This window comes from Buteo buteo, chromosome 2 (assembly GCF_964188355.1).
Source record: "Buteo buteo chromosome 2, bButBut1.hap1.1, whole genome shotgun sequence".
Lineage (NCBI taxonomy): Eukaryota > Metazoa > Chordata > Aves > Accipitriformes > Accipitridae > Buteo > Buteo buteo.
Window position 1 is genome coordinate 17,423,156 of NC_134172.1, and position 27,084 is coordinate 17,450,239.

The window sequence follows — 27,084 nt, forward strand, 5'->3', positions numbered from 1 at the left end:
AAGGAGAAAGAATATTGAAAAAGGAATGGTCACAGCTGTATGCAGAACAAATTCAGTTCTCAGATATCCAGTGAATGTACACTTCTTCAGGTTAAGTGCATGGGAATCACACATATTGAAGTAGTTTAGCCCATAGTCCCTGATTTGACAATGGTATCATGTATTTCTACTTAAGACCTATGTGTAGAACTGGAGTTCTATGTTATTTGTTCTGGTTTTTTGTTTTTGTTTTGTTTTTGGGTTTTTTTTTTTAAATTTGGCTTATTATTTAACTTTATTTAACTTCTTTATTTGACATTTATTTAACACTTTAGGTTATTGTGTTATTTCTGTATGCTTTGATACTTTCATCTATAAATATGTCTCATACATCTTGAGGAGGTGACTTAGCAGTCTGAGGCGCTGGTGTAAGGTCAATAATAAAAGTCTAATATATAGGAATGGAATTCTTTTGTATTTTTCTTACCTACCATACAGCTGGCTTTCACCAGACATGTCCTTTTTTTGTTCATGGTAAATTTGTTGGGGCAGAATTTGAAAATGCTGACAATTGTCTGGAACAGCTTTACCAGAATAGCAGCTCTGCCTGGGCTGCTGGATATCTGGAAATCCTAGACACATTCACTGCGCATTGCAGATCAGCTCCACAAAGTATGCAGTACTTCCATAGCGTTAGACCTTCTGAGCATATGTTGCCCAGATGAACTGCACAACCCATAGCAAACCCACTTACTGTGCAAAGTCAGATTAACTATATAATTTATGCACTGTACATCTGATACTTTGAAGTGCTGGGCTTACAGTTATTTTCTGTTCTGCACATGCTCATAGATTTCTACTGGGTACTTCTTGGGTGCAAATCAGCTGACTTTTTATTTACTTGTTTGCATGTCTCTCGATGAGACACTGTTACCTGGAAAAAATTTATTTTTGTTTGGGATCAGTGCATCAGCTGAGGTTGCATCCAAACCACTGAACTCAGTGGAATGTTGGATCACAGGGTCACACTGAATGAAGCTTTCAGCTACTGACGGCATCTGAAGAACATCAAGAAAAAGTTGAAAGCCTTGGTAAATACCTTTCAGAAAGTAGCTGGCACTGCCATGTAGATTTCAGCAAAGGCAGTGGGCCTGTCTGCCACAGAGTTTTCTTCATGTTATATGGTGTAACAGTCCTCATGTGGAGCTCATAGTTATTAAAATAAATAGTGCTTCTAGAATAATATGTGGGATTTTGAACTCCATTCCTCAACTTTGGCTTCCAGTATCATCTAACAGTCTCACAGCAGATATTAAAATGTGAAACAGTTAACATGCAAGAGGAACAAAAATAATAATTCCGTAACAAGAAACATCACCATTAGCAATCCGAGTTTGCTGTTCATAAGACTTTTGAGAGTTATTGGCATCAAATATGCACAGTCTGTGGAGTCTAAAAGGAACTTAATATTCCAGAAGTACTGCCTTCCCTTGACTATACTGGACTGCACTCAAGTGCATCCCAGTGACTTCAGAAAGGTACACGTCTTCTGTGCAGACAGTGATACAGTCATTTACCTGTGATGTGACTGTGGCATGATGAAGACTATCATCCGTAATGTTAACAGCTTTGAAATACAGATATATGCAAGGGCCATAAAAGGAATTCCTCAGCCTTCCAGGCCTCGGTGGGCTATGTAACTGTGGTATGAGTTTGTAGTCTATTGTTGCTTTCTGGAATGACACGTGAAAAAGAGATGGAGCAAAATCAGCATCAGTCCATTCACATGAAGGGCTCTTCTCACATGGAAAACCCTGCAGGTTCCAGTGCTTCTTTTAAGTCTTTGCACTTGTGTAATTGAGCTTAACAGTGTAGTGTTTTGTCCATATGCCATTCCAACTTCTGTTTCCACAGAGGTGTTGTTCTGCATGGGTGCGCTTGTGTTTGTTTCCAACACTTCAAGGGAGTATTCAAGTTATAAACAATGATGCAAATAAAAATGCAACCACTTTCAGCAGTTCAGTCACAAAGTCTTAATGTATATTAGCCTTAATGAAAGCAAGGTGTTTACTTGCCAACATCTACAATTAGAGCTTTAACTGCTTCGGTGTGCACAACATTTGATTGCTTGTATGGGATAGTATGAGAGGAGTCTGCCCACTGGGAGTCCTTTTGCTGCAGAACTTCTTGGGTTTAGAGAAAAGATTGTTTTGCACTACTTTGGAGTAACAAGGATTTTATTTTACATAGTCAAGTTATTAAACAAGTTGCATTCAAGGGTACAAGAGTATTTGGGAACATCAATCTGACTTTCTTAATTGTTTCAGCTGGAAAAATAGGAGGGGAAGAATCAGAAACATTAAATGTTTCATTCTGATATTTTTAAGTAAACTCTTTTGACTTTGGATTTGGAAATGGCAGGTCAATTTTATATTTGGCTCAATTTTTAAAAGAGCTGCAAAAGTGTTAAATAAATTTAAGCATGAAACAAAACACCTTGGAAAAATCAGAACTGTGAAAGTTTTTAAATTTTCTTTTTTTTTCATTGTGGCTCACTGATTCAGAAATCCGTGACCCATTGTCTTCATGGGCTAGCTCTGGCCACTACTCAAAGATCCAGTAATATTGTCCTCATGAACCCGTGTCTTGGTCTTGTGAGCTGGCACTAGAGTCATTGCGATTGAAGCTAAAAGATGCAAGTGGATGGTCCTGAATGATCCACTTGCAATAATAATTTGTCTGGAGCACTCTTATGCTTAAACACAGACTTCCCATGAAGACCCACAATTGCAAACACTTGAAGAGATGTGAAAAGAACAACCTTTTTGAAATAATCCCTCCCAAGTCTTACAGCTGCCGATGTTATACAAACATACAGTATGAATCATGTTAGCACTCCCAGGAAAAGCCTGAGCTTCTTGCAATCTTTCACTAGGATCCTGCAGTTTAATAGCTTTTTTTGTTATTTATTTTCCCTCTTACACCAGTGTGTTAGCAACAGATATGAGAGGGGCTAGGAAAAAAAACCAACAGAAAACAATGAAGTGGAAACAGTTCTTATAGGCAATCCACATCAGAGGGTATAAGACTGTAGAAGGCGAAACTGGAGCTTAGAGTGACTTCTGTCTACAAGAATGAAAATATTTGCAGTTTCATTTGCCATGTTTGTAGTCAGAAAAGCTACATGGAACCCATCCTCCTCCAAGCCAGTGTGTTCACATCTCATCTGTGTGAAATAAAGATCCCATTTTTGGCTTGCCTAAAGCAACTTTTCAGAGAAATAGAATAAGGTTATTTGAATAGGAAAGGCCTAATTGAAACAAGTAACACTCTGTACAAGTCAGAGCTTTTTCAGCAAACTGAATTCATGAAGGAACAAAAAGACTAAACAGAGATGTTTTGTCTCCTAATGAAACCCCCCACCCTCTTTTAGGTCTAAATAAAACTTTCAAGGCATGAATTTAGTAGAAAGACAAATTTTATGAAGCGAGTTCTTGTTTACTACCAAGTGATATGGCAAGTACTTCGGTGACCTAGCAGTTATTCTTTATTGCATGATTGTATTGTCATCTTTCATATGCAAAACATGATCAGTGTCAATGTGTTGTGTAATGAAAATACTATCTTTAGTATAAACTGATTTTGCTAATGCTCTTATGTATTCGCTGGTTGTCTACAACATGACTCGGATAGCAAGATTAAATAGAAAACACAGCATGGCCCATCAGCTACAACTCACAACCACAAAAATGGAGGCTAGGGTGTCATTCAGCTGAAAACTCAGTCTCTGGATATATACAGTTTGTGTGAGAATCACTGCACATGTTTCCAAAGCGATCTAGAATATTGCTGCTATATTGTAGGCAATAAGACAGAAGGTACAAAAAATGTTTTAAGAGACATGCTTGTAAATTCATTTGCAATGCTGACACAACTTTACATACATTTCCCCCAGCTCTGTAGACACTGTTGCCAAAGATTTGTGTCTGGTAATAAGCAACCACAAAACAAGAAAACATAATAATCCCAGCTCTGACACTTTGTCAAGGAGTAATTTCCATAACAATGATAATTTTGCAAAAATCAGAAATAATTTAGTGATAAAACACTTTTTCCAAACCAACAGTGAAAGCACCTCAAATCAAGGACAAATTCTTTTCTGCCTTGTATTTTTTTTTATTTATTTAGTTGAACATATCAGTGAAGTACTTGAGAGCTCTCAGAGACTACATACTAATACTTAGAATAAAATAGTTACAGCTGAAGATTTAAAGTTAAGCATGTGCTGAAATTATTTGCCAGACTTATGCTGAGGAGTGAGCTCACAGCTCACAAGCTGTAATTGGTAGGTTTGTAGCAAAAAGTGTTGGTACTTTAACCTCTGGTTTTACTTCTCTTCTTTAGCTATTTCAGGTCCTACCAAGTGCTATAATAGCTGGGGGGGGGGGGGAAGCTGGAATACAGCAGCATCTGGCACAAATATCTCTTCATTGATATACTCCAAAGTCTGGGTACTGAAGTTGGAGATGAGCAAGGGAGCACCTATGCTTGGGAAAATCCCTGGAGACCAGTTGCATTAACTCTGAACCCCATCATGTTGCTGTGACAGTAGGGAAGAGCCAGAGCAGAACCAGTCACACAGCAGAAGGTTTTTAAAAGCTTAGTGGGCTTAATGTCATGGGAAGGTCATGAGCAGTGAGCTGCCAAACTGCACTCTGAGACCTTTCTCCTACTGTGAACTAATGGCTACGTAAGGTACAAGGCAGTGGAAAATCAGCTTTAAAGCTATCTTTCATTAGATGCAAAATGTTTATATTTTACCCAATTAAAATATCTCAGCGTGTTCAAATAATCTGTACAACCATGGTCTTGAAGGCTGTCCAAAACCAATAAAAAAAACCAGTACCTGCAACAAAGACGTCACAAGTCAAGGAACATTAAATGTGCTGCACAGGTCTCCAAAATGAACACATTTGGGTGGGATTACTTGTAGGTTCGCAGATTTGGCCTGGCTTGAGCAGTCTTAGCTCACTACTGGAAACTGCATCCTCTTACATTAGGGTTGGATCTTCTTCCTGTGCTTCTCTGGTTTTCTTCTAAGCATAATTATCACACATAATTGCCTTTACACCCAGGTCTGACTCCCTGTATTCTTCTTAATCATTCTCACTAAGGCAAATAGCCCTCCCCAATGTGATGTGAGTATAATTATATTTCATTACTTCATAACTGAGCCATAAAAGAGCCGTAAATTGTTATATTTTACGCTAGAAGCAATGAGGAAAACGCTGAATAATACTACTTCTCCTCGACAGCGCTGGCATCTATGAATAGATGGGGTTCATGGTGCTGCATGTGTGCAAATCATCAAATATGGAAGTGTGAAGGGGGAAAATTTAGATAACCTAGGAGAGGCTGAACTGCCATAATGAGAGTACTTCTGCAGGCTTACCAAGTTATTTTTTCTCCGTGGAAATAATGCCAAAGACAAGAGAAAGTGTGTAGATAAACATCTCACTGATGGCGACAATGACTGTGTAAGTTTGTTCTTCAGACGTCCACTGTTGTATCTCCTGCTCCTTTGTTAACATTTTAACTTGAGTGAAAACGAGCAGTCGTGAAAGTTGGTGGAGACTTGAAGTTCTAGTTTCCACTACTGTATGGCCTTTTTATGCTGCCAAGGTGGCACAAAAAAGCACAAAGTGGGGAAGGAGCAGCCTGCTGCTGACACCATCTCAGGTGAAGATGTTCTGGTTGGAGCCCAGCAGGTGCTTCCAGAGCAGACTTCTTCCCAGTCTCATGGAGACAGGCGACCCTCAGGTCACTGCCCTGCTGGCTTACATGCCAAGTATGCTAAGTATAAGATGTGGAGAACACTCACATAATATTTATGGTATTTTTTAGTAAAGTGTAGTAGAAAATAGTAACCAAGGAATACTCTGAAGTAGCTCCCCAAACTATTCCTAGTGCTGGGCAAACAATTTCTGAATTAGTGTTTTCCATTTTGAAAATGCTGACTCATCAGTGGGAATATGTCAAGGTGGGTCTTTCACGCTGGAAATATTCATACTTAGTAAAAAGAAATTTGGTTAAGGCTCATTGCAAAGGTTTTGGAATGGCGTATTTCTTATTTATTACTCCTCTTTCAGAAGAGCTCTTGTTCTTTAAAAAAACAAGCAAAAAACTAAATGGATTTTTTGTTTGTTTTAACAAAATGATATATTTCTATTGACATGACTTTTTTGTTTTACAGGACTTTGCAAATTCTTTAATTTTTTCCCCCTCCAAACCTGGATATATTTCAAAATGTCAGAATTTCCTGTGAAACAGAAATTCCAGCCCTGCCACAGCCCTGTCTGTGGAGACTTTAGAATGGGGAATGATGGTTAATCTCTGTAATTACCCCAATAAACCCAAACTTGCAAGAGAGAGAAAAAAGTAAGGGGGAAAAAAAAAAAGAGAGAAGAAGTAACTTATGCAGACTTTTGTAATGAACGTGTCCTCAATAACTCAAGCATGCATGCAATTGTCCCTGTAACAGAGCTAGTTCTACTTATATACAGAAGCTTTCTAGCCATAAGCCTGGGTCTGCCCTCTGACACTGTTGTATGAGGGAGACATCAGTGGTATGGTACGAGCCATTCTTCTAGACACTTTTTTCAGCAGACTGGAGTAAGAAGATGGACTTTGTTTAAATCTGTGGCAAAAAAAATCACTAATGAAATTGTGGAATCTGAATGTAACCATTTGGGGCCTTTTGAAGCTACCTTGCTTTATTGACTGAACTGTTTCAACTGCTCATTATTGCCATACTTAAATATTCATCTACAAACTTGGAAAGCCCAGTTCTCTTTCTGAACTGAGTGTCTCTAATTTATTCACCCAACATCTGAGTCTTTTCTTTTTCAAGTAAATTTAACAAATGCTTTTTCTCTCTCTCTCTCAAATCCCTTTTCAGAAGATTAAAAGAGGGTGTATCTAAAGAGGAAATAATATTATAAGGCATTCACCTACTTAATAAGATTGATCCTGCCTAAGACGACTATTCAAGCCATCTGACCAAATCACTTTTCATTTCTAAAAATGCCTTGGTCAGGTTGTATACAGTAAGATGGACAAAAGCAGAGAGATGTGTAGGCAATAGTAAATACAGTCAGGTAATTTCTGGTAGACTAAAGACCAGAAAGAGAACTGCAAAGATTAGGAAGAAGGTTCTGTGCTACTGTAGCTTTTAAGTAAAAAAGGAACCAAAAGAAAGTTCATGACTGGCTTTATTCTAGGAATGTGTAAATCTGGATGCACAAAGAAGTAACATACTATCTACATAAAACATTTCCATTTGCTGGCTCCTCCCATCCGGATTTACTGGATTACGGCCAAAGGGTTGTAACTGCCAAATTTTTCTCCAACAGAAAATCCATCTGAGCAGAATTTAATATTGGCAGAGGATGTTTGGAGACATGTGTGAAAAATTAGGAACCCTTTAAGGGAAGAAGTCACCCAATTAAAAATGTGCAGAAAATAATCTATCATACATTCCCATCAAATCCCTTTTGATTTCAAGTACCAAAATAATGACTGGATCAGACCCCAGTTGAGTCTAGAGTTGGCTGAACTGTTTGTTATGGATTTACCATTCTTTTTGGAGAGAGAAAAAAATCTGAATTGAGCTTTTTAATGTTTTTAATTTTGCTTTTTACATACTTTCTTTGTGGAATACCTTGTACAAATAATTTTCAGTCCTTTGGCTCTTTGAAACAGCTTCCTTTGAGCGTTTCAGCACATTTATCCATGTTGTGTGTTTGTACTTTCAAGTATTGTTTTTCCCTGACTGGATGACTCTTAAATTTAAAACAGAATCATAAATCAAGGAATAAAAATAACAAAATGTAGCATATTCTGTTTCAAGAGGATAATCACTTTCCTAAAATGTATGAAACATTTGTAACCACAGGCATTTGGAGGAAATGCTAAATAAGGCAACAGATTAATAATACTACTAATTAACAAATCACATTCTTCAGCTTATTAACAACCGTATTTGCTAATTAAGAAGGGGGGGGTTGTCTTGTTTTGTAAATACTCACTCAATCCTACCACAATATGTGTGGTACCGGACCTGCAGAACAGAAATCAGTGAGGTAGAATTTTTCTATTTTGTAGAGAAAAAACAAAAAACTGCAAAATAATTCTTTGAGGTTCCTTTTTTTGCCCTGAAATAGAGCTGTTTAATTTTGTAATTATTATCAAAACACTTTCTTGTTTAAAGAAATAACCCACTTTTTTTAAGAAAGAAGTCAAAATAATGTCCTTATTTCCAAAGTAAATATTTAGTTTTCAGTATTCTGGAACAAAAACTTTTGGGTGGCATTCATTTGACCAGCTGTAAGAATCACAGTCTTAAATACATATCTTTGAATATGATGGAGTTAGAAAAAATGCTTAACTCAGATTTGGCTACAGACAAGTATTTTCCCCGCAAAAAACCCACCCCTCCCAAACCTGTCTTTTTTCAAGTAGGTTTGAAATTACTTCACATATTGAGCTCTTAAATTTGTGATTACTTGTCAGTTCAAACCTGAAGTATTCCACATATTCGGTCCAACCCCACTTCTGAAGCATGCCCCAGAGAGAGAGAAATGATCATACAGTATTTAATTCTCCATGTCAATAAAGATTTGAGTTCTATTATTTCATCCCCAAATATCTCTCTTTTATCATAGCTGCAGGGTGTGTTACAGAGTTACCCTTTACTCTACTAATCAAGAAGAATGTGTCTATTCTTCTTCACCTTTCTTTCATGGAGAGCACCGTTTCTGGGTGTATGCAAGCAAAATGTTCACCTCACCAGACATATCACTGGAAGTCTGAACAGAAACAGCCCAGTGAATTTTCAGCCTTGTGGTTTCTGTGATTGATTAAATAGAGATCTGTGCATTCCAGAATGAAAGACAAACAAAACCACGTGCTCCAGGAGCATCTTCTGTAACCAGTGTGATGCAAAGCTGAGAAACTATTCTGATATTTGGTAATGAGAATTTAGCAAAGATCTTGGCTTCACTGGGAAGCTGCTGGACCTCACGAGCCTCAGGCATAGGCTGTCACATGGCATCCCAGATACAACTGGTGAAGATAAAATAATTTTATAATAGATATAAAATTAGTAGGCTATATTCCTGTATTGGCAGAACTACTTCTTGACACAATGAAAATTAATTTAGTTTCTTTTACCTTGTGCAAGTTGTGGTATACCTGTCAAACTTGTGTTTGATTTGGTAACCAGTTACAATATTTTTCACAGAATCAAAGCACAATTCAGGTTAGAAAGAGCTTCTGGAAGTCATCCGGTCTAACCCCCTGCTTAAAACAGGACTAACTTCAATATTAGATCAGGTTGCTTGGGGTCTTGACCAGCTGAGCTTTGAGTACCTGCAGGGATGAAGTCTCTGCAAGCTCTTTGGACAACTTGTTCTGGCGTTTGGCTGCCCTCAAGGAATTTTTTTCCTAATCGGAATTTCCTTCTTGCAGTTTGTCTCTGTTGCCTCTTTGGCTGCTGACCTCTAAGAAGAATGTGTCTCCATCTTCTACCCAATAATTAGGACAGCAATTAGGTCCCCACTTTTGGCCTTCTCCAGGCTGAACAAACTCAATTGCCTCAGCCTCTCCTTGTCAGTCAGTCATAGGCTCCAGCCTTTTAACCATTGTAGTGGGCCTCTACTAATATATGTTACAATTTTCACATTTTCTGCAATTTCTTAGAACTGCTACCCTAAAAAATCCCAAGCCCTTGAAGTTAAAATACATTTTTGTTTGTGTGATTGCCAATGCATTTGCTGTAATCTGATCATCCCAAAAGAGAACTGCTTGAAAAATGTAACCAGCTTTTCTAGTCATCTGGTCTGTGGAAGAGTGGATTACCCCATCAAGGCAGCCAAATTTAACAAGGAAAAGAACCAGATTTAGCAACCATATCAAAAGCAGACGTTGTTTCAAAAAACTTAAGACTCCTATTCCATCCAGATACCAGCCCAGGCGGACTGCACAGACAAGTTCCTAACTCCCTATTTAAAGGTGGATGGAGAATGTATTTCTTATCTGAAACTGTTTAAAATCCCAAACCAGTAACGAGTGTGTGCATAGGGTTGAAAATTACACATACATTTCTGGAGCCATGCGAGGGAGGAGCCATGACAGTGTGATCAGAATTTGTGCACTGAATCTCTTTTTGCCAGAAAATATTAGGAGTTAACATAAAGTATAGAAGGCATGTCTGGGATTAAAATACCAGTTCCTCTTTGATTTCAGTAGAATGGCACCAAGATAGACTGGCAGATTTCTCTCCCTGAAAAATCCTTAACTGCACGTTCAAACCAGAGGACATCCTCTGAGCCCAGTCCTACTTCCATGTCCATGGGAACTATTTCAAATACCGTAGCAGAATCTGGGCCTGGGGTCCTGGCTTTATCCACCACTTGCTCTTGCACGGGGAAGCCCCGGAGTTAGTGTCAATCCAAAATCAAGCAAGTTACGAACCGAAGCGAGGAGTAAGCGCTGTCCTGAAGGCCGGGGTGAGTGGCTGCCGTTCTCCCCAGCCCTTTTGCAAATAGGTCAGCGGCCAATTTGCGCTCCCCGCCTGGCCGTGAGCGCAGGCTGCCAGCGGGGAGTGAGTCAGCTGAGCTGCAGCAGCCCTGCGCAAGCTTGCGGTCAGTGCTGAGTTCCTGCTGGTTTCCTTCTCCAAATGCTTCACCCCCTCCCTGCAGCGGGGAGAAAGTCAACCACGCTCTCCAGAGGGTTCAGGGATGGGTGTTCAGTTTTGAGGGACAATCGGGGTCTGGCAGTCTTGGCTGCCTGCTGGTCACTGTCGTGCTTCTGGGGGGGAGGGCTGAGCAACTTCCCCGACCCCAAAAGCTCCAGCCATGCTCTGAGGCTGACCCGGTGCCAACACGCTTCCTGTAGCTGATACATTTTTATCTCATCCTCGTAATCAGCGACACCACCAACTGCAACACCAGCTGCAGGGGAGGAGAGAACCCCTGCCAGGTACAGGGTTGTTTTCCATACGTAGCTGTATTTGACTTGTTTATTGAAGGAAGTGGGGTTGATTAGTCATGTCACAGGACTCCTGCCATTTTAGGGACCAGTGGGAAAGAATCCTTTCCCATCCCTTTAGACCAGGTGTAACTACTGGGGCAACGGGCACAAGGAGGAAGTCAACAACTTCTTAATCGAGCTGGCTTAGTACTGGCTTAATCTGACTACATTTCCAGGATTTCTGGATTTATGCCCAGAAAGCAAACCCAATATATAATATAAATTATTAAGATAAATACTATTATAAAATAATATAATATATTATAGAAACTATAATAATACCAATGGTTATTATATTTTAGAACTGAATACATAGACAAATATATGTAGCTAGCTGGGCTGCTAATAACCAGAAATTCTTCCTGTATGCATTGTGCAAAGGCAAGACTTTTCTCCTCCTCTGGTGAGCATGCAGGAAGAGTTGTTATGGCTAGTATCTGCCCTACTATGTATGTATTATGCTATTGAAGTGCATATGTGCAAGATGTCCATTATGTCCCAAACATTTCAGATTTACATGACCCACGCCCAAGAAAAAGACAAAGCAACTATGGCTCCAGCCATTTAATTTATTTGGAAAAAGAGCCTCAAGGCTCTTCCTGCATGATTCTGATAGTTCCTTGCTGTTGAGCTGGTAACATTTTTGATCTTTCTTTCTTTCTCCTGTTAGCCTTCCCACTCTGCCTGTTTTGTTTTAAAAAAGAGTTACTGCAGAAGTTTCCAAAGAATAATTATCTGGGGAAATACTTGCGTTCTCTGGAAGCCCGTATCATTAAATACCTGTGGATTTACTTCAAAGCAGAGGAAAGTTTAAATACAGAAACACTGGCAAATTAGCTCATTTCTATTTTTTATCTGCCTATTTTAGATTTGTAGCTACAGACAAACCTTAATGTAGGGTAAACTTTGGCTTAAGGAGGCACCATTATTTGCTATGAGACGAGGGTCAGAAACACGCTCTGGAAACCATTTGTCAATAAAACCCTGATAAAACTAGGAAGCTATTCATGTGGTTTGTATTCACACTAAGTCTTTTAAAGCACTATTTATCATGGTGATAGCCACCAAATAAATCTCATAAAGGGACAGTTTCAAAACTAGAATGTTGAGTTGGAGCATCAGACACTCAACTGAGCCATGTTCTGGGAAGACACTAGAAATATCTCATAGCCACTTAGTGAAAGAAAGCATATGGACTCATGTAAATGAACTTTACTACACAAAAGTGATGTACCGAGCAAAGTAGCAAATTATGCTTGTCACCTGTTCAGCATGAAAAGATACCTTGAAATTAGAGGAGGGTGAGAAAAGGAATCAGATGTAAAGGATACTTTCGCTGAAGATGGTTTGCAGTGGATTGTTGTCCCTGGAGAAAGATAGATATGTCTTAGCCAGGCAGTGATCCTGCACACAAACAACAGTTGCAATGTTAGCACCATGTATGCTTTTCCTGGTATGTTTAAAACATTAGGCAGCAGAGCAATGAGCTGGTCATGGGAAGAAGTGAGCCAACAGCATTTGTGGCTTTGAGACAGCTGGAGCTCTGAGGCCTGGAAAGCTCACGGCAAGTCTTGAGAGGGGTAGTTAATGAGCTGGGTAGGTAGAAGACTTTGGCCCTCTGGGTTTTTCCCTATTGAAAAGCATTGGGCTTACTCAGGCTGGCTTGGCTTTTGGCTTAGAGAAAGGCCTGGCTTCTCTAAGGTAATGAGATTGCTTGATTTTCTGGGGGGCACTTCACCAAAAGAGACTGTGCCAGCTACTATAGTATTTTCAGGGCTAGTCTGGCTCAAGGCTCTGTGGAGGCTGCTCAGAGGAGGCAAGCTGCACAGTTCCCTGGTTGGTTCTTTTCCCAGGCCAGGACAAGAGCCAGCACAGATCCCTTCTAGCAACTGTGCAAAGAACGAAACTGGAAAGGCTGGTGCCCAACATTGTTTTAAGTAACGATCTCTTAGAAGAAAGACAAGCCATCAGTTTCCTGCTCTGTTGCTGTTGGATGAGTGAGCTCAGCTTTTCCTCTTGCTCGTCTTATTTGCTCCTTTGTTTTCCCTCTCCCCACAACTCAGTTGGGGTCCTGAGTGCACCAACAGGCTTGAATTGCCCCCAACCTTTCCTCCTATTCCAATAGTCTCTCTCGTCTCCTGTTTCAACAATATTTTCCCCATGACATCCCCTGAATCCAGGTTTATGTAATATAAGTAAAGCAAATGAGTCAGAAAGAAATGGAGCCAACAAGCCATGCATCTATCATCACACCCTCCCTCGATTTGTCTCTGCTATTATATCCCACAAACTTGACCACTGTTTGTCCTTTCAGCTTGCAAGTTATTAAGGCCAAGTAGTCTATCTTTGCATGCATTTGGGCAGCACACCATTCAGTGGGGACCTAATTTCTGCTTGAGGCATTGCTAAAATATTAATTACAGTAATTGAGTGTCTCAGGTGTGCTTTGGCTGGAGTTGAACCACAACAAAAAGCAAGCCTATAGACTATAAGCAAGGCAGAAGCTTACTGAGTCCTGACAATGGAGTTTCTCACTTTTGGCAAAGACAAAATAACAGTTTATATTTTTCTTTCCTGAAACAGTACAGCAGCTTCCCTGCAGGAAAGCCCAGGGGTTCTAGCCCAAGGTTTTCCTTAGTGAGTTGGGCACAGAGCTGAGAAGTGCCCTAGGGACACCTCCATACATCCCTCCTGGTATACCTGGATGAAAGCTGTCCGCCAAGAACTCCCTAACACCACATCCCGCTTGGCCCACCTACAGTCAGTTTTTCTCTGTCCGGGGCTTCATCGTCCAGGCAGAGTACCTCGGCAAGTCCATGTTACGCCCAGCCAGCTTCTTCAGAGAGCTTTTAACCCCAAACGGGGGTCCTTCATATTTTCACTATGCATCCAAGTACAACTGGAGTTGCTGCTGATTTTAAGAGCCTTGCCTCCAAGGCAATTACTCAGTCTGGCATCAGTTTTTAGGCAAATAAATTCTTTTGACCATACATGTGCATATATTTTGTCAGGAGTGGTGCAACTATTGCTCTGCTAGGCAGCTATATCTCAAGGCTGCACCTTGTAGACTAAGATGTATTAGGCATTTACCTTTGTACACTGGCACTGGTCTTTTGTATCCATGTATATGGCAGAACTGCCCGAGCGGCGAGTGGCAGCTCCCTTTCTGTGTAATAATAGGGGAGCGTTTTAAGATTTGTCTAATGCTCACAATCACTGGCTTCACTTGGTTTCCAGCTTCAAGACTGGGGCTGTCAAGCTGTCAAGCTGTTTTAACACAGCAGAAAGTATCAAGACAGAGAGCTAAGATGACAGGAATGCACAAACAGCTAGCAGGTTCATTAACTCTCAGACACTTTCCGGAAATCTGGAAATAGGGCTGTGGACTAGCCTTGAATTTGGGAGACCTGGCTTATTCCCATCTCTTTGCCACTGCCACAGCATGTGAGCCTGGGCAAGAGGTTTCAATTCTCTGTTTTACTTCGTACCCGTGTTTGTTCTGTAAATAGCCAGGCCTTATTACTCAGTCCCCATAAAATTCCTGTTAGGTTAACTTATTTTTCAAATATGAAAACACATTCACAGGGAGGCTGTAAACTGGTCTGAAAAGCTTGAATGCAAATGCCATCCCCATACTCTTATCAGCCTAACTCAGATGAGAATCTCTCCCTGAATGATTTCACAAAGTGACGTGGCAAACCAAGTTAGAGAATAGAAAGCTGGAGATTTTCGTTTCTAGACGTGTTCTTAGAAGATCAGATCCTTGTCCTCATTCTGCTGTCATAGCTACCATCAGCCTGAGGAAAATGATAGACTGAGAACCAGAGACACGAGGAAAAAGAAGATCTTGCTGCACAATGAGCAGGATCAGCACTCAGCTTGGGCAGGACCTGTTTTGGCCTTGTCTGTCTCTCTTTGGAAAAGACAATTGGGTAAAAGGAAGGAGCTTTGTAGAACTTTTGGGAGTTTTTCAATATTAAAAACGTTGTCACAAAACTAAGCTAGCATGGGAAACATTTGCACCTTAATTGCACTGCATTTTCCACATTTGATCAACGATTCATCATATTTAGTTTCCTCTTTGACAGTGGTTAATACCAGATGTTTCACAAAAATGTGCAAGTAACTTTGTAAGTAGATGTAAGGTTAGCCTGCCCAGGGCACGTTTCTTCCTAAAGCCAGGTAGCTGGCTGATGGCCTGGCCCATGAAGGTTTATTTCCCCACAGTGTTGGTTCAAAGATGCAATGATACACTGATTCCATAGATTACTATTCACTGCACTCAATTATTTGTTATTCCAAACAACAAGATATTAGAAACAGAACAGGAAGGAATGTTTTGAACTGTCTTGTTTTCTAACCTACCCAGATGAACAAAGGCACTGGAGAATTATTTTATGTGTTCTTCAAAGGGTGTTGTAAAAGAGTGTGAGGCCTGAAAGTAGTGTCAGTTGCATCCATTTTTGGGGCCATGCCTCTATTCTCTACATGCTCCCCACTCAAAAGAAAATGAATAGTCAGAAGAAGGTTTGGGTAGTCTTCATAGTTTTCAGAGTCTGGGTTCAGTCAAGTACCTGAAAGCTAATATTTATTTGACATTTACATATACCCCATATTTCAGCAGATGAGGAACCAGTAAAACATTCTCTCACATAAAAATTTCCAGCTCTCTGACTTCTGGCAGTGGCCAAAAACCCTGCAAAACTAGCTTTTCTTGTGATATTTTGGCCTTTTTGTTCCTGGTCCCAGGAGGAAATGGGAAGTGTAAAAAACATATAAAAACTTAGTCATGAGAGCATCTCAGGTAATTACAGTCTGCCTCCAAAACAGGGTCCTTCTCCAGAAATGTCCTCAGCTGATGACACTGGCAGATCCTGGGATATATCTTCTGGATGGGGTAGCTCTCTTCAGCTAGTTGCTTCCACTGCTTGTGGCTGACTGAAGTCTCTCCATGTATTTTCTAAAAGAGAAACATTCATGTTAAATTTGGTTCTAAACTTTTTCACTGTAACTGTTAGCGTTTGTTTGCTCCTTCATAGCTTGCATCTGTCTTAAAACAGACATCAGCCATACTTGTATGCTTTTCCTACTTACCTCTTTCAGCCAATATATTCCTGAAGACAAAAGAAGAAGAAAAAAATGCTCCTTCTCGTGTTCTCAGTCCTTCTCGTGTTCTCAGTCCTTCTCACAAATTTCACAACAATAATGTCCAACCTTTTGATGCTACTGTAGCCTTTAGAGGATCGTGTCTGAGGACACTACAAAGCCAGAAATAGCTATTGGTCAGTAGCAACAGTATAACTGGTACACCCTTGCCTATGTACATGCTCTGGGGAGCACGGCTTGTCTGCAGTAAAGCCATATTACTAATTCTCAGCTCTTCAAGGCATTTTCCATGCCTTGCCACTGTGGCAAGTCCCTATTTGTTTGTGTAAGTTCACTGCAACCTCACTGTAAGTGAACTGTGTGTAAGTTATTTCATGGACTACAGTTGGAGTCACAGTTGGCAAACTATTTTGCTCTCATAAGCTAGTGCAGAGTCAAACATAGCCAAGCTAGGCTGAGAACTGAGCTAAAAGGATTAGCAAAGATGGCAAAGAAGGTTTGTAGCCACCTTTCTGCCCCTGCCCATTACTCTGTACAGAAGCTGCTGTTAGGCCACAGGCACAATATTATAGGCATTTAAGGTTCACTGCATTTGTAAAAGATTAAGAAATGTTGGAGGAACACCAGGATATTTAGAACAGTCAGATCAAGAACTGGTTCTAAAAATGAATTTAAATTCATTTGGGGTGGAAGTGCAAGTCTTGAAAAGCAGCACCTGGTCTACTGGTGGCAGATCTTCCACTGCTAGATCATTTCTTTGTGAGGAGGAGATTTTTCAACACCTACTAATTCACCAGCCAGAGCGGAAAGGACTGGCAAATTGCAAGCAAGGTGACAAGAATTTTGTTCTACTCCAGATTCTGATCAACTGCCTTGAGTTTCTCCTGCATTCAATATTTTGAAGCCTCAGCCACCAGCTGGGAGTTGGGCAGAGGCAGAAAGCCAGCCGTGCAAAAATTAATGAGATGCTGAGCTAGGAGGCTGATGTCCCCTGCATAGGTAAGGCAAAGAGACCAACTCTTGCCATCACCCAGGGATTTTTTAGTGTAATACAACCTTTGGGATTTATAATTCAGGCTACTTGGGATAATGTTTTTCTGTCTTATGCTATAACGATCTCCCAGTGTGAAAGAGTTACAAAGAGGGCAGTACATAATGTTGTACATGTTCATGTTTTCCAGGCCAGTTAAACAAGCTTTCTTTTGTTTTAGAAGGAATCTATTCAAACTTTGGCAAAGCAAATCAATAATTGTGCGTTTCCTTTCTTCCTCCCACTTGGAATCCAGTCTGGATCATGCTCAGAGATGGTGCAGGGGGAGGAGAGAAAGGGACCTCCAAGAAGTGAAATGCCTCCCACCATTAATTGAAGCAAAATGATCCCATTTCGTGCACTGCCCTCCACAGCTACTATATTAATGCGCCACTTCACCCTGTATCAACAAAACAGAGAGGCCATCGCTCACCCTGCTGCAGTCCCAGCTCTGGCTCTTCTCTCAGCATTTTTTTATCCATCCTACCCAGACAGACCCTCGGGCCGTGGCCCGTGGAGCCATCTGCTCCAAGGCCTGATCCAGATTTCTGGCCTTACTGGTCCTCCTGCCACTGACATCTGCTCTGTCTCCAGCATGGTTTAGGTGTCACTGGCATCCCGCTGTGCATTTCACAGGACACTGGTTTGTTCTGCACTTGCACCAGCAGCTAACTGGAGCTCTGCCCCATTAGCAGCACACCAAGCCACTGGTTTCTAGCACTGTTTAACTGAAATGAGCTGAATCCTGAAGAAATTAAGCAGGCTGCATGTAAAATAGTTACTACATTTATATAAACTTGCCAGTGGCTTCCAGTTGGTAGGAGGTGGATGGAGATGGAGGATACAATGCCTGGGAATGCAGACTCAAGGAAATGTGGGAAGTTATTGTAGGACTCTCAAAAGGCAGAGTCTGCTCCCCAGACTTTAAACGAACTCTAACAATAAAATATGTGGATGTGAAGCTTTCTTACATGAAAACTTGGGTTTTAATCAACTCTTCCAATAAAGCAAGCAGTCCCATGTGCAGAGTTCATATGAGCCTGATCTTTAGGGGATTTTGTGAATATGGTGGTGAACTCTGACTAAAATCCAGGTAAAATCCTCTAGGATAAACCTTAATTCATGGCCTAATCCTTTGCCTCATTTTAGTCACTGAATATTCACACTTTGACTTGGTGGCAAGTTAAAAAAGAAGTACACTCACCTAGTACAAAGGCAGGGTAAACTGCTGGTACTCATTTAACTCTTAAAGATTAACTCTTAAAGATTAACTCTTAAAGAACTCTTAAAGGTTAGCATCACTGACCAAAAACCTTGCCCTCAATGCCGGGGAAGGAAAAAAAAAAAAAAGAAAAAGCCCAGTAACTAAGAAAGTTGTACTGCACCAACACCAATCTTCTCCTAAATTTGATCTCTTGCGGGTTGGATTCTCAATCCATCTCCTTGGTCTGTTTATCCCTCAAGTGTAAACCTCTTCAGCTCACATCATTCCACTTTGAGAGCTAATTCCACGTGAGTCATGGTGCTGGAATGCCAATAAATATGGCTGTAACCATGCCCCAGCTTGTTGCTGCAGATCATTTTGGCACAAAATTAGGCCTGTTCTTATCTTTGTTTGTGCAGCTCTTCTCAAAAAAGGAGCTTCAGGCCTGGCTGTGGCCTTTGGGTGCAAAAGCAGGAGAAAGATTTCAGAACAACAGAAATAGTTCATACTTTGTTGAACCAATCTACAGAAATAGATGGGCTTTCTAGCTTATGAAACCCTCCAAAGTGGGCAAGTCCATGCTTCCCTCTATGAGGACTACCCTCCATTTCTGCTAAGTCAGGCAAAGTATTGTTACTTGCTAATTGTGATAGGATCAGAAGAGGCCCTAATGTGACTGATACTAGACAGGGCTCTGTTCCCCCAAAATCTGTTCCGATTATATTTGTGTGGTTAAATTTGTTGCTCATTAATTACTTATGGAAATAAAAGGTGAATACTTTATAATCCTATTTCCTTCCTTTCTTCCTTCCTTCCTTCTTTCCTTCCTTCTTCCCTCCCTCCCTCCCTCCCTCTCTTCTTTTTTTTTTTCCTCTGTCTCTTGTTCTTTTTCAAGTACATCTTAAAACAATTTTTTTTGGCAACTATTCCTCAAGAATAAGTTGTCAAAAAGTCCTTCAACTGAAGTGAAATCACAAGCAGGCCCATGGCAATCCCCTTTCCTAATAAGGTTGTCCATATTGGCTGGTTAAGGCTGTCGAATGAGATCCATGTCCTTGGGGCCTGGAATGCAGTGCAGTAACTGAAGCATCTATTTATAAGCTAGCTGAGAGATAATTGTGTTTATCTAATATTTAATCATTTGTATGAAGTTTTACAAATAAATCAGTCTCTTGGATATTGTCCTAGTATGAAGAATTTCTATCCAAAAATACAAAGCAGGAAATCGCAGGCAGTGCAAAATGCAGTCAAAATGAGTTCTGTGCTGATCCTTCTGAAAATCACTTTGGTTTATATTACATTAAAAAGGTAGGGCTGTTTAGGCTGCAGTTTTCTAGGCCTAACTAGTAGGGGCATTGCATCTCAAAATACTGTGAGGTTGCACCATACCCTCTGCCCTGCCTTGATCAAGGGGACTGCAGCCGGTAGCACTCTGCGGCGGGGTGGCAGGTTGTTCCCAGACCCCAGCCCCAGCACAAAGGGGATTCTGACTCCCACACATCACTCCTGCTGCTTTGCTGTTGAGCAATAGTTCTTAATGAATGAGCCATTATCTTGAAATTGCTTTGGAGTGAGTGCCGCTGGCTGGGAGCCAACACACTTTCCTCGTTTATTGAAGGGTGTTATTTTATTGGTGAACATCCTTCTTTTTCATTTCTTTTTAATGACACCAGCTTCTTGTTTCTAACTGAAGTAACACGCAGTCCCAAGGCCAGTTTTTAAGCCTGGGTCCCTGAACCTGCATTTAGTCACCTAGCAATAGATAATGTCTAGCGAGTAGCATTCAGAAATGCTTCCCGAGCGAGTCCAGGTACACACCAGCATTGCTTCCTGACTATGTTTTCTGATGACAGCTGAGTGTGGGAGGTCAGCTGCAGGGCAGAGCCATCCCATCAAAATAAAGGAGAACATAGACTTTTGTTTGTGTGTTTTCTGGGAGAAGAGAATTTCTTCATCCAAGATTTCTACATGCAGCGGTCACAGTTTCACCGCAAACTGCAAGCTTCTTGATAAGAGTTAGGTAAAGTAAATAGATTGCGCTTGTGTTTGTTTGTTTACAGCACACAGTGAAGGATTATGTATTCATGCCAGGGGAAGATCCCATTAAATCTACTTATAATGGGTTTATGCTTACGCAGTACAATGCTTATACATTCTTCTCCGGGGCAGTGTGCTGGGATTGTGATTGATGAGGACAGTGCCCTTTGACATCCTGCACTGACAGAATCCCATTCCCAGCAACTTGGGTGGACCAAAAAAGGCAAATTAAACAAGCCTTCAAAACATGTTAAAATTTTAAAGAAAATCATCTTTTGATCCTTCTGCTGCGAAAGCTAAAGCACATGCAATGCAAAGAGCATTACCCAAGATATCTTTTGCAGTGAACCAGTCTAGTGGGAAAAGCCTTACATAAATAACTGCAAAGATATATAAGTATGTATATTTTATATATATATATAAAATATTTATTTTTATGCATGTGCATGAATGTAAGTATATATCGATGTATTGTTATATGTGCTGTGATGGCACTGGAATTTCTGTCCTGCATAAAGAAAATCTTTCTTTTTTGAACATTCCCTAAAAAATCTGCCCCCAAAGTGGAACACTCCTTAGAGGGCAGCTTGTTACCAACCTTGGCTCCGTTAACAGTAACCACTATCTTTCTCATCTTTGACAGCAGCAGCCTCAAGGGATCTATAATTCATTGACAAGAAACAATTTAATTACCTTAACTGTTGTAACTTGCAGATCAGCCAGCACAGCGCCCTAAGATAAGGTCCATATGGCTTGTACCTGAGAGCTCCCTCACTCAAGTGCTTTGCCTAGATGAGCCTGGGATGCTTTGATCCGGAGCCAGGTCCCTGCCGCGCCGGCAGCACAGCACAGCCCCAGAGCCCAGCGCCGAGGCCCAGGTCCTGGCTCCGGAGCCCCTTCCAGCGCTGGCCCGCAGCGGCAGCCAGGTGAGGACTGAGAGGTTTCTACTTTGCTCAAAGCAGAGCTCAAGACTGCTTTTGCTTGATCTGTTTCATGTGTGAAATTCCGCCTGGCACGCATCCTAAGTGGCTCCAGAAATGTGATCCTTCTGTATCCCACCACCTGTCGTGTGATGTATGGAGTCACTGTAATCCTACATTCATCGGCGGGGGAATATTTTCAGGCATCCAGGCTTTGATCTGTACTTGGATTATGCAGATGTTCCAAAATGAGTCTAAATGTAATGCTGAGTGGTTAAGAGCATAGCTTTTTGTTTTGTCCTGGAACGAGCTGGGCTTCTTTCTTCTTCTCAGACCCTCCTCAGGAAAGGACCCATGCCAGATCAAAGTTTCTTAGAGCACACAAGGATCCATTGTTTCAAGAACTGCTACAAATTAGCAGCTGCAGTTAAAATAAAGGGTGGAGGTATTTTTCTTAGCCTCATTTAAAACTGTTTGGAGTAATTATCCTGAAGTACATTGATAAAATAAAAGTCCCTTAAGGGCTGCCAATTCTGTAGGGATCCCATTCAGCCCCACATTGTTGTCAGATATCTGATCAGGACATGATGATGTGTTGGAGGCAGAGTGGAGCTAAACTGAAGTAACTGCTCACCGAAAGACAACTTCTGTTGCCTCTGGCAGCTTTAAGGAGCTTTAGTGGTTGCACCCATGGATTTCTCCCAGAGTTAATGAGGAAAGAGGACCCGCTATATACCCAGCACAAGGTGGGAAGGGAGGCATCCCTCCGGCAGGCAGATGTCTAAACTAGATCCTTCACCCATGCCCAAACCCCTCTGCGATTCTGGATGTACAAAAGGCAAAATGTAGATTACATGGTCAGAAGGCTATGCTGGTTTTGCCTGGGATAGAGTTAATTTTCTTCAGAGTAGCTAGTATGGGGCTCTGTTTTGGATTTGTGCTGGAAACAGTGTTGATAACCCAGGGATGTTTTTGTTACTGCTGAGCAGTGCTCACCCAGAGCCAAGGCCTTTTCTGCTTCTCACCCACCCCACCAGCGAGGAGGCTGGGGGGGCACAAGGAGTTGGGAGGGGACACAGCCGGGACAGCTGACCCCACTGACCAAAGGGATATCCCAGACTATATGGCGTCATGCTCAGCATATAAAGCTGGGGGGAGAAGGAAGAAGAGGGAGACATTCAGAGTGATGGCGTTTGTCTTCCCAAGTCCCTGTCAGGCGTGATGGAGCCCTGCTGTCTTGGAGATGGCTGAACACCTGCCTGTCATGGGAAGTGGGGAATGAATTCCTTGGTTTGCTTTGCTTGCTTTTTGGCTTTTCCTTTACCTATTAAACCGTCTTTATCTCAGCCCACAAGTTTTCTCACTTTTGCTGTTCCGATTCTCTCCCCCATCCTGACGCGGGGGCAGAGAGCGAGCGGCTGCGTGGTGCTTAGCTGCCAGCTGGTGTTAAACCGCGACAAAGGCCCAGAGGAGGTTTTTTTGTAGCTGCGGCACTACTCCCCAGTCCTGCCCTCAGCTTGACTGCAGCACAGGCAGCGACAGGCAGCCCTCCTCCTGCCTCTCCGTACCCCTCTGACCAGAAAGGCAGGGTCGAAATGGAGAGCTGCTGCGCTCAGCAGCGTGGTGCGGGTGGTGGGCTGGGGAAGGTGGCAAAGGTGTAGCTGCCCTCGTCTAGCAACTTCATGAAGAACGCTGTTTCCAGTCTGCATGACTTGAACCCTATCTGGGACTCCACTTTAATTGGTGAAGGTGTGATCCTGCTCCAGATGAGAATCTGTACCAACGCTGGCAATTTGTACTGTCCAAATGGAAACTGCTCGTGTAAAGAGGACTCGGATGCAGCCCAGGCACTAGCGTAACCAGCTGGCACTGCCAGTGAGCAGTGGTACCCTCTGCCCAGGCTGGACATTCCTCGGGACTCTCCTTTTAGCTTGGGTTTGTGTGCTACCTACTGCAATGGCCAAGTAGCCCACATGTGTGCTCTGTAAGGGGGTTCTGCTGTTATGGATAACAGGACAGAGAAAACCTATGCAGACACAAGGAAGATTCAACTCCATGGAGATCTCATGGCTGATGCCTTCCCTTTGCTGTCCTGGAGGTCTTGAGGAAGGCTACAGAGAAGGGATGTTCCCTCACAGCAAAGCCTGGGCTGTCACTCAGAGTTTGACTCTTCAAACCTCACATTCCTGTTTTTCAGGAAATATGGGTGTTTAAAAATGAGCATTCTGAACACAAATAAACCCAGCCATTTTCAAAATTATCTGTACAAGGGGAACTCAGAAGAAATCCACCTGGAAAAAGTAATTATTTTTTTTTTAAATACAGGTTAAAAACAAATCATATTTTATACTTCCTTAAATCTTGTTGTTACTGTTTCATTATTTTAGGGGAAGTCACTAGCAGAGCATAATGTAAAAATATAGCAGTAAAAATATTATCTTGTGGTCATCACAAAATCACAGCGAAAGATGTCACTTACGCTGTCCCACTTCCCATTTCAGGATGATAGTACTAACAAAGTTATGGCAGGTACAACTGAGCGTACATTAGGGCTGTATCTTCTAGCTCAGAGTGTCTCCAGTTAAAATTGTTTGGGTCCAGGTTGGCTCACAGTTTTGATAATAATTTCTGGCATGCTCTATCCCTAGCATGTCCCCTCTCCTGAGGCAAATCTTGCTCATACAAAGTGAGTGCCATTTTCCACTAGCTCTAGCTGGCCTGGAAAGGGGTGAAAAGCCAAAATGCTCAGGGAGCAGGCTAGTGCATCCAGCCTTCCCACGGCACCGTACCCCAGCGGTCCTCCAGGACAGGACCCTCACCCACACCCCATGGCTGCAGAGCCGTAACGTGGCTCCACTTCTGCAGCTCGGAGGGAGGGGAAATATACTCCAGGATGTCCCAGGGACATGGGGACAGAGCACAGAGCTGGCAAAACCACAGTCATCCAACTCAATGCTGTAACCCTGGCACCAATCAAGCTTGCGGTAAAGATAGACAGGAGAGGGGAGACCACATTGCTGGGCAAACTGGGACCCCGGCCTTCAGCACACAGAAAGACTTGCTCTGAAGTGGTTTGAGGACGGTTGTGTTGTGCCTTTCAGGTCTGGTAGGTACTGCTATGGACACTCCTGGCTGGACCTTCTGGAGGTCGGCAAGTGGACTCGGGCTTGTCACGGTGGCCCTTGTGCTGCAGGGGATGCAGTGGGTTCCATGTTACGAGGGATGCTGAACACACGAGCGAAGACGGGGTTTGGCTGAGAGTGGCTCTGAGATTGTGCCGTTCGAGACACAACCAGGACATGGGCCTGGGTCCAGGAGAGGGAGGGGGCTAGGGGTGCCTCATGTTTCTCTGTTTGTGGGAAGTGAATTAATGTGCGCAAAACTCCACTGTGCTTGCTTAAATTATTTATGAGAAAATCATACAGATTCAGCTCCAAAGGCATCCAGAGCACTGCTAGCCTTTATTCATGGTAACGTGAAGTTTCATTCCAACCTTTGATGCACTTCCCCACTCCCTCATTATTTAAAGTGTGGTTTTACTCTAAAGATTGCCTGTATAAAATTGGCATCTGCTTCTTTAGCAGATAGATATATTCCATGTGCAAAATCAGAAAACTGGTCTAGTGGCTTCAATGGCAAAAAAATTTTTCACATGCTCCTGTTTCGTGTTGATGGTGCAGAGGCTCAGTTGCACTCTTGCATCTCAGGCAGCAGCAGTACTGCTCTTCCCTTTTGACCCTAAGCTTTTAGCCAAATGAAGGACGGGTGGACTATTTCCGTTAAAAGGAAAAGTGGTGATGAGGAATGTACTTCTTTTGATGCACCTCTATTAATGCACTAAGGGTATGCACTGGTCACAAATCACAGGAAAAATCAGACAAAAGGGGATAATCTCTTTCCTTACACCTCTAACCCAGTCAGATACCCTTTCTTTCTTTCTTGCACAGCTTTTTGTGTTGCACTATTGAGGTGTTTTTATGTCAAGGGCTTCTTTTACATCTTCTCTGCTAGCTCCCCTTGGCTGCTCAGCCTCTTTCTCAAACACATAAGCCTTTGTAAAGGAGAGGCAGTAAAAGCTCTCCCCCCTTCTATGCCTCATGTGTACTTTCATCTGGGGTAGTGACACATACTTGTGTTTGATGTGAAGGTTCCTGTAGGTTTAATTATATGGTTTCTTGTGGAATGTAACAGTTTCTTCAGCTATCAAGTGGTGGTCACTGTGGCTGGCCAAAGGCAGTATTAAACTTCATTAATACCTGCTCAGTCAGATTCTGCACTCATTCATCACTCTGCAATCCCACAGAAGACAAAGATGGTCCCCGGTGCGGGGGGCTGGGGTACAACTGAGTGCACCACACAGGGGCAACGCAGCGTAGCTTGGTCTGCAGGCTGTTTGGGGCTGGGAATGAGACACAAGGAGGGGAACCTCAGCTTCACTTTCAGATCTGAAGTGAATCTTTTTGCTTAACAAATCAGAAAATCGTGGTCATCTGAGAAAGAACTTTGCCAAAAAATTCAGAATGATAGTATTAAGTAATTCAGAAATTTTGCCATATTTGTCCGGAGAAATCTAGCCCAGATTTTGTGGAATTTGAGGAAGATGATTGCTTTCTCCGGAAAAGTTTGTTGGAGGCAAGTAGGTTTCAGAAAAGGATGGTGGGAAGCTTTCGTGTGTGCTGGCTACCTGGTGTGCCTCCATACCATGCTTGCTTAGCACCAAGGCACCAGGGATTGTCCAGAGTTGCAGGCTGGTCACACAAAAAGTGGAATATCTACTTGGGCCTTATTTAGAGCTAACCAAACAGAAAACGTGAAAAATACAAGAAATTTTGTCAATGTAAGGACTCAAAGACCTGACAGTTACAAACCTGGGTTCAGTTCCATGCCTACTTCCCTCTCTTTTGTAGGAGAGCATCCTGCGGGATGCTGGAACCTCCATGTAGGTCATCTCCTCCCCATAAACCTGGTAGTAAAATAGATGCCCTTGCCCTGAGCTGCCCTGTACCCCCCTGAGCCGTTAACAGCCCCCTTACGTGGTGTGGGGCTTAGAGCAGATGGGGCTCTGACTAATACCGTCTACACTAAGTCCTCCTCTCTTATAGTCCTTCCACTTTATGACAGACTTTATTACTGCAGCTGTGCGCTGGCCTCATGGTTTCAATGATTTTTCCATAATACTCTCAATCCCTTCCCTGCTCATTGCTCTGAGTGATTGGTTCCTTGCCCTCATATTAAATTATGCTACATTTTTCTGCAGCAAACTGCATTATACTGTATTACAAGCTGGTATTTACCATCTGCTGGCCCAATCTCACTAACAAGCCAAACCCTTTTGAATAAAAGGCATTTTTCTTCAGAGTTTGTACTGCCTCCAATGCCAGTATTCTCTATGGACCTGAAGCCCATAATTGTTTCATGGGGTATCCTGCAAATAGACCCAAGCAGATGCTAGGGCATCCTACAGAATATAACTGTGGCAGTGCATTTGCAGGATTTGGCCTTTCCAATGCAGACAGGTAAGACAAGCAGCTATTGCAGTCTTTTTTCTGCCCTCTTATAGTAATTAAAATTTCCTTTCACAAGCGCACTTTCCTTCCTTCTCCTAATCTGGTTTTTGATGTTGCTTCCAGTTTGGTCAGTTCTTTAAACCAATTAGCCACAGGCCTTCCCCCAGAGGGCCCTTAATTGCTGACTGCCTCAGAACCACTGGACCATTA

General features: G+C 42.1%; 1 long non-coding RNA gene across 1 annotated transcript; it reads right to left on the minus strand.

The window, feature by feature from the left end:
* Nucleotides 1-12,363: 12,363 nt before the first annotated feature.
* Nucleotides 12,364-21,350, minus strand: LOC142028612 (uncharacterized). Its single transcript, XR_012649644.1, has 3 exons — nucleotides 21,141-21,350; nucleotides 15,436-16,030; nucleotides 12,364-12,474 (listed from the first exon to the last, which is right to left on the minus strand). It is a non-coding gene; the product is annotated as an uncharacterized LOC142028612 (long non-coding RNA).
* Nucleotides 21,351-27,084: the final 5,734 nt, after the last annotated feature.